This window comes from Mustela lutreola, chromosome 2, assembly GCF_030435805.1.
Source record: "Mustela lutreola isolate mMusLut2 chromosome 2, mMusLut2.pri, whole genome shotgun sequence".
Lineage (NCBI taxonomy): Eukaryota > Metazoa > Chordata > Mammalia > Carnivora > Mustelidae > Mustela > Mustela lutreola.
The window spans coordinates 186,299,352-186,307,681 of NC_081291.1; positions in this window are offsets into that span (position 1 = coordinate 186,299,352).

Sequence of the window (8,330 nt, forward strand, 5' to 3'; positions counted from 1 at the left end):
CTTACCTTTTCTCCCTCAATACCTCTTTCCCTCCTTTTCTCACTTTTACTTAATCACTTTCCATTTCTGCTTTACATTTTCCTTAAATTAAAGCAAACATAAAAGCGGATAAAGCTAAATTCAAGAGTACACCAGCTTCAATCCTTCTTAACTCTTCAGTCATCTTTCCACCAAATTTTCCCTCTGTCTCCTGAATCGATATTTCCCCCCTAATTTTTCTTTTGGCTAGTTCTCATCAATATAAAAACATGGTGTTTTTTGTTTTTTAATTGTATATTAAAATAAAAGTTCATAATATCATGTGGTAATACCACTTCCCGGCCAGCTATGGCCCATATCTCTGTGTATTAACAGACTTCCTTAAAAGAATTTCTGATTATCCTTATACATAATTCTCCCCAGAACCACTCTTTTTTGGTTTGGATTGTTTCCCTCTTTCCAAAAGATATGTTGAAGTGCTAACCTACAGCAACTTATTTGGAATAAAGCTATTACAGATGCAATTACTTAAGATGAAATCACACTAGAATAGTGTGAGGCCTTAATCCATTATGCCTAGAATTCCTATAAGAAAACACAGGATACCCAGAGAGAATACCATATGACAGCAGAAACAGTGACAGGACTAATGTAGATGCAAATCAAGGACCACCAAGGATTATCAACCACTACCAAAAGCAAGGAAGAGACAAAGGATTATCCCCTAAAGGGGGCATGGCCCTAACAGCTTTATTTCAGATTTCTAACTACCAGAATTGTGAGATAAGAAATTTCTGAGTTTTTTTAAGCCACCTAGTTTGTGGCACTTTCTTAAGCAACCCTAGAAAACTAGCCAAAAAGTTGGTCTTGTCAAGGTCATAAAATGTTCAAACATCAATCCTTACTTGGTTTATCAGAAATACTAGACATGTGTGTTTATTCCTTCTTCATAGAAACACTTTCTTCACTAAGATCCAAGAACTCAACGTTGTCCCTGTTAATTCCTATCTCACTGGCTACTCCTTCTCAGATACCTTTTCTGGTTTCTCCCCATTTCTTCGGCTCTTATGGGTTAGAGTGTCCAATGTTCTTTTTTTGGACCTCTTTTTTTTCCATCTCTTTCAGTTTCATGGTTTTAAATACTCTTTATAAGCACGTAAGTATTAGATTTACATCTCTAGCTAAGACCCCTGCTGTCAGCTCAACAGTATCTCTTGCATGTTTAAGAGGGATTTAAAAATGAAGATATCCTAACTTTTCCTCCAAATTTCTCCCCCTTCATTTCAGTTAATGGAAACCCCTTTTTTTTCCCCAGTTGTGCAGACCCAAGAAAACCTTGGAGTTTCCTTTGATCCCTTTCTTTTTTTATACCCCAAATCCAACCCTTCAATAAATGCTCAGCCCTTTCTTTAAACTGTATCTAGTATCCTCTTATACAACTACTTATCATCACCTTGATAAATCAATATCATGTTTGAGAGAACCATTGTAATTATTGCTTAACCAGTGTCCTTGCCTAGTCTTATTACTCCTAGTTTATTTTTACTCACTAGTCTATTCTTGTCACTGAATCCAGTGTGTTTATGTTACGACGTGTTCGAAGATGCCCTTCATCTGCTCAAAACTGTCCCATGGTTTTGATTTTACTCAGAGTGAAAGACAAATTATTGAGAATACCCAGGGAGATCCTACGAAGTATTCCTTCTCCTATCCTATTATTCCTCTGATCTCATTTCCTCTTGCTCTCCCTTTGTTCCACTCCCAAGTGACTTTTCTTTTTTCAAACATATCTCAAAAATTTTTGAGATTTTTACATTGCTCTTCATTCAGCTAAAACACTTTTCCCAGAATACCACATCTTACTCCTTATTCTTTTTGTGTCTTTCGAATGTGAACTTCTCACTGAAATTCTTAATAACCACCCTATTAAAAAATGAATACCATCATTTCTGCATGACCTACTCTACTTTCTTGTTTTACATTCTTTTATAAACTTTTTTGTAATCTGAAAAAATATGCATTTAATTTTTTATATATTATCTATCTTACCCCTCAGGAATACCATATAAGCAAGAATTATGTTCTTCTTAATTTACAATGATATAATCAGTACCCAGAAGAGTATGACATACAGGAAGCACCCAATAAACACTTGTTAAATGAGTGAATAAATGTATCATCCTTTAGAAAAATAGTAAATAATCTAAATGAACTATTCATTCATTCAACAATTATTTATTGAGTACATACTGAATTTTTAAATATTCAGAACGTCAGTTGTTAATAGGAACCTCAATTTATGCTATCCTTCTATACTTTAACACACTCCATTGAGTGTAAATACTTCAGCAGCTGTTGAAATTTTCAGTTGAATCAAAAAAGAACAGAGAAGGGTGTTGAAGATTAATATTATCAGACTTGAGTGAAGAGAAGGTCCTCTAAAGAAAACCTGGGTTTTGATAAAGAAAAGATAGAACATACCTAAATAAATAAAAGTGGCCAAACCAAATGGACTAATAGAGAGTAAGATTATCTTCATGAGTGACAGGTTAATAGAATTTCAGTGAAGAAGATGGGATTATATAATCACATTTCTCTGTCAGTGCTTTGGATGGAGCTAGCTTCAATACAGATTATCTCCTAATAACCAATGTGTTGATGTATAAAAACAACAAAATTTTAAGGCTTCAAATACTATTACTTCTGAAATACTTGAATCTCTCAGCAAAGGTAAACAATCCTGTCATTAGTAGCACTAACAGTTTTTGCTGCCTCCAAACTCTTTAAATACTTCAATGACAAAGTATTTCTCCAAGGGTAAAATATTTGATCCTCGATGAGACTTAGAAGAAATCCCAATTTGGCTATTGCTTACTTTTCTTAACTCATCTCTCCAACTTGGTAATCGGTAAGCTCTTACTAAACAGCAGTTCCCTCAAATCTCTGTATTCATTTTTTATGTTTTTTATTTCTCTTGTTGAATATTCTGTTGTCCATCTGCATGAAGTGTTCTCCTTCTCTGACCTCTCTCTCTGTATCAAAGAACTCCTGCTCACCTTCTCTATCTCTATTTAGATGCCACTTTTCCCAAGAGTCTCCCTGATACTTCAATACGCCTTAAGGTTACCATTTTACATTGAACTTAGCCCAAATAGTCCTTAGGACCATATACTGGGATTACTTGTTTACATGGGTCTCCTTCACTAACACCTTGAGAGCAGAAGTGAATCTTATTCCTAATGTCTAGGACTAGGCTTAGCAAAAAGCTGGTGCTCAGTAAACATCTATTTATTGAACAAGTTAATGAATGAATCTCTTCTTCTTCTTCTTCCTTTCATAAGAGTTTTCTTTGTAAAAACAAAAAGAAAACACATAAAAACAAAAAAACCACACCTTAATTATGTAATTTCTCTATTTAAATATATATGCTGAGTGTCTAATACTAGTAATGATTTTTCTAATGAATCCCATAAATTAAAGGATTCAATTAACTTGGGGTGGCAAAGAAAAGATTAGTGAAAAGGAATTAGAGACTTCTTCAAGTCCATTTAACAAAGCAGCTACAATTTCATTCTTCTGTATATTAGATTTCAACACTTAATTTTGTTAGGAAAAATGAGAGTTTCCATGCCTTTAAAAATAACGAAAGTACGGGGAGGAGTCAAGATGGCGGAGAAGTAGCAAGCTGAGACTGCTTCAGCTAGCCGGAGATCAGCTAGATAGCTTATCTAAAGATTGCAAACACCTGAAAATCCATCGGCAGATCGAAGAGAAGAAGAACAGCAATTCTGGAAACAGAAAAACAACCACTTTCTGAAAGGTAGGACCGGCGGAGAAGTGAATCCAAAGCGACGGGAAGATAGACCCCGGGGGGAGGGGCCGGCTCCCGGCAAGTGGCGGAGCAACGGCGCACAAAATCAGGACTTTTAAAAGTCTGCTCCGCTGAGGGACATCGCTCCAGAGGCTAAACCGGGGCGAAACCCACGCGGGGTCAGCGTGGCCTCAGGTCCCGCAGGGTCACAGAAGGATCGGGGGTGTCTGAGTGTCACAGAGCTTGCGGGTATTGGAACGGGAAAGCCGGCTACAGAGACAGAGCCGACAGTAAGCTCGCAGCTCCGTGTTACCTTGAACCGGTCGCAGGCTCGGTGAGCTCGGAGCGCGGCCGGAGGTCAGGCAGACGGGAGTAACTGGGCGCTGTTCTCTGAGGGCGCACTGAGGAGTGGGGCCCTGGGCTCTCGGCTCCTCCGGGCCGGAGACCAGGAGGCCGCCATTTGTATTCCCGTCCTCTGGAACTCTACGGAAAGCGCTCAGGGAACAAAAGCTCCTGAAAGCAAACCCGAGCGGATTACTCACCCCGGCCCCGGGTAAGGGCGGTGTAATTCCGCCTGGGGCAAAGACACTTGAGAATCACTACACCAGGCCCCTCCCCCAGAAGATCAACAAGAAATCCAGCCGAGACCAAGTTCACCTACCAAGGAGTGCGGTTTCAATACAAAGGAGAGCAGCAGAATTCCAGAGGAGGAGAAAGCCAAACACGGAACTCATGGCTTTTTTCCTGGGATTTTTTTTAGTCTTGCAGTTAATTTGATTTTTTCTTTTTCATTTTTTTTTTTTTTTCTCGCCTTCGGGTAAAATTTTTTTTTTTTTAACTGTTACCTTTTTCTTTTTTAACGATTTTTTACTAGTTTATCTAATATATATATTTTTTCTTTTTTACATTTTTCTTAGGTGTTTTCTTTTTTTAAAAAATTCTTTTCTTTTCTTTTCTTTTTTTTTTTCTTTTCTTTTTGTTTTTTTTTCTTTCTTCCTTTTTGAACCTCTTTTTATCCCCTTTCTCCCCACTCACGATTTTGGATCTCTTCTAATTTAGTTAAAGCATATTTTCCTGGGGTTGTTGCCACCCTTTTAGTATTTTACTTGCCCCTTCATTTACTCTTATCTGGACAAAATGACAAGACATAAAAATTCAACACAAAAAAAAGAACAAGAGGCAGTACCGAAGGCTAGGGACCTAATCAATACAGACATCGGTAATATGTCAGATCTAGAGTTCAGAATGACAATTCTCAAGGTTCTAGCCGGGCTCGAAAAAGGCATGGAAGATATTAGAGAAACCCTCTCGAGAGATATAAAAGCCCTTTCTGGAGAAATAAAAGAACTAAAATCTAACCAAGGTGAAATCAAAAAAGCTATTAATGAGGTGCAATCAAAAATGGAGGCTCTAACTGCTAGGATAAATGAGGCAGAAGAAAGAATTAGTGATATAGAAGACCAAATGACAGAGAATAAAGAAGCTGAGCAAAAGAGGGACAAACAGCTACTGGACCACGAGGGGAGAATTCGAGAGATAAGTGACACCATAAGACGAAACAACATTAGAATAATTGGGATTCCAGAAGAAGAAGAAAATGAGAGGGGAGCAGAAGGTATACTGGAGAGAATTATTGGGGAGAATTTCCCCAATATGGCAAAGGGAACGAGCATCAAAATTCAGGAGGTTCAGAGAACGCCCCTCAAAATCAATAAGAATAGGCCCACACCCCGTCACCTAATAGTAAAATTTACAAGTCTCAATGACAAAGAGAAAATCCTGAAAGCAGCCCGGGAAAAGAAGTCTGTAACATACAATGGTAAAAATATTAGATTGGCAGCTGACTTATCCACAGAGACCTGGCAGGCCAGAAAGAGCTGGCATGATATTTTCAGAGCACTAAACGAGAAAAACATGCAGCCAAGAATACTATATCCAGCTAGGCTATCATTGAAAATAGAAGGAGAGATTAAAAGCTTCCAGGACAAACAACAACTGAAAGAATTTGCAAATACCAAACCAGCTCTACAGGAAATATTGAAAGGGGTCCTCTAAGCAAAGAGAGAGCCTACAAGTGGTAGATCAGAAAGGAACAGAGACCATATACAGTAACAGTCACCTTACAGGCAATACAATGGCACTAAATTCATATCTCTCAATAGTTGCCCTGAATGTTAATGGGCTAAATGCCCCTGTCAAAAGACACAGGGTATCAGAATGGATAAAAAAACAAAGCCCATCTATATGTTGCCTCCAAGAAACACATTTTAAGCTCGAAGACACCTCCAGATTTAAAGTGAGGGGGTGGAAAAGAATTTACCATGCTAATGGACATCAGAAGAAAGCAGGAGTGGCAATCCTTATATCAGATCAATTAGATTTTAAGCCAAAGACTATAATAAGAGATGAGGAAGGACACTATATCATACTCAAAGGGTCTGTCCAACAAGAAGATTTAACAATTTTAAATATCTATGCCCCCAATGTGGGAGCAGCCAACTATATAAACCAATTAATAACAAAATCAAAGAAACACATCAACAATAATACAATAATAGTAGGGGACTTTAACACTCCCCTCACTGAAATGGACAGGTCATCCAAGCAAAAGATCAGCAAGGAAATAAAGGCCATAAACGACACACTGGACCAGATGGACATCACAGATATATTCAGAACATTTCATCCCAAAGCAACAGAATACACATTCTTCTCTAGTGCACATGGAACATTCTCCAGAATAGATCACATCCTCGGTCCTAAATCAGGACTCAACCGGTATCAAAAGATTGGGATCATTCCCTGCATATTTTCAGACCACAATGCTCTAAAGCTAGAACTCAACCACAAAAGGAAGTTTGGAAAGAACCCAAATACATGGAGACTAAACAGTATCCTTCTAAAGAATGAATGGGTCAACCGGGAAATTAAAGAAGAATTGAAAAAAATCATGGAAACAAATGATAATGAAAATACAACGGTTCAAAATCTGTGGGACACAACAAAGGCAGTCCTGAGAGGAAAATATATAGCAGTACAAGCCTTTCTCAAGAAACAAGAAAGGTCTCAGGTACACAACCTAACCCTACACCTAAAGGAGCTGGAGAAAGAACAAGAAAGAAACCCTAAGCCCAGCAGGAGAAGAGAAATCATAAAGATCAGAGCAGAAATCAATGAAATAGAAACCAAAAAAACAATAGAACAAATCAACGAAACTAGGAGCTGGTTCTTTGAAAGAATTAATAAAATTGATAAACCCCTGGCCCGACTTATCAAAAAGAAAAGAGAAAGGACCCAAATAAATAAAATCATGAATGAAAGAGGAGAGATCACAACTAACACCAAAGAAATACAAACTATTATAAGAACATACTATGAGCAACTCTACGGCAATAAATTTGACAATCTGGAAGAAATGGATGCATTCCTAGAAACATATAAACTACCACAACTGAGCCAGGAAGAAATAGAAAGCCTGAACAGACCCATAACCAGTAAGGAGATTGAAACAGTCATTAAAAATCTCCAAACAAACAAAAGCCCAGGGCCAGACGGCTTCCCGGGGGAATTCTACCAAACATTTAAAGAAGAACTAATTCCTATTCTCCTGAAACTGTTCCAAAAAATAGAAATGGAAGGAAAACTTCCAAACTCATTTTATGAGGCCAGCATCACCTTGATCCCAAAACCAGACAAGGATCCCACCAAAAAAGAGAGCTATAGACCGATATCCTTGATGAACACAGATGCGAAAATACTCAACAAAATACTAGCCAATAGGATTCAACAGTACATTAAAAGGATTATTCACCACGACCAAGTGGGATTTATTCCAGGGCTGCAAGGTTGGTTCAACATCCGCAAATCAGTCAATGTGATACAACACATCAATAAAAGAAAGAACAAGAACCATATGATACTCTCAATAGATGCTGAAAAAGCATTTGACAAAGTACAACATCCCTTCCTGATCAAAACTCTTCAAAGTGTAGGGATAGAGGGCGCATACCTCAATATCATCAAAGCCATCTATGAAAAACCCACCGCAAATATCATTCTCAATGGAGAAAAACTGAAAGCTTTTCCGCTAAGGTCAGGAACACGGCAGGGATGTCCATTATCACCACTGCTATTCAACATTGTACTAGAGGTCCTAGCCTCAGCAATCAGACAACAAAAGGAAATTAAAGGCATCCAAATCGGCAAAGAAGAAGTCAAATTATCACTCTTCGCAGATGATATGATACTTTATGTGGAAAACCCAAAAGACTCCACTCCAAAACTGCTAGAACTTATACAGGAATTCAGTAAAGTGTCAGGATATAAAATCAATGCACAGAAATCAGTTGCATTTCTCTACACCAACAGCAAGACAGAAGAAAGAGATATTAAGGAGTCAATCCCATTTACAATTGCATCCAAAACCATAAGATACCTAGGAATAAACCTAACCAAAGAGACACAGAATCTATACTCAGAAAACTATAAAGTACTCATGAAAGAAATTGAGGAAGACACAAAGAAATGGAAAAATGTGCCA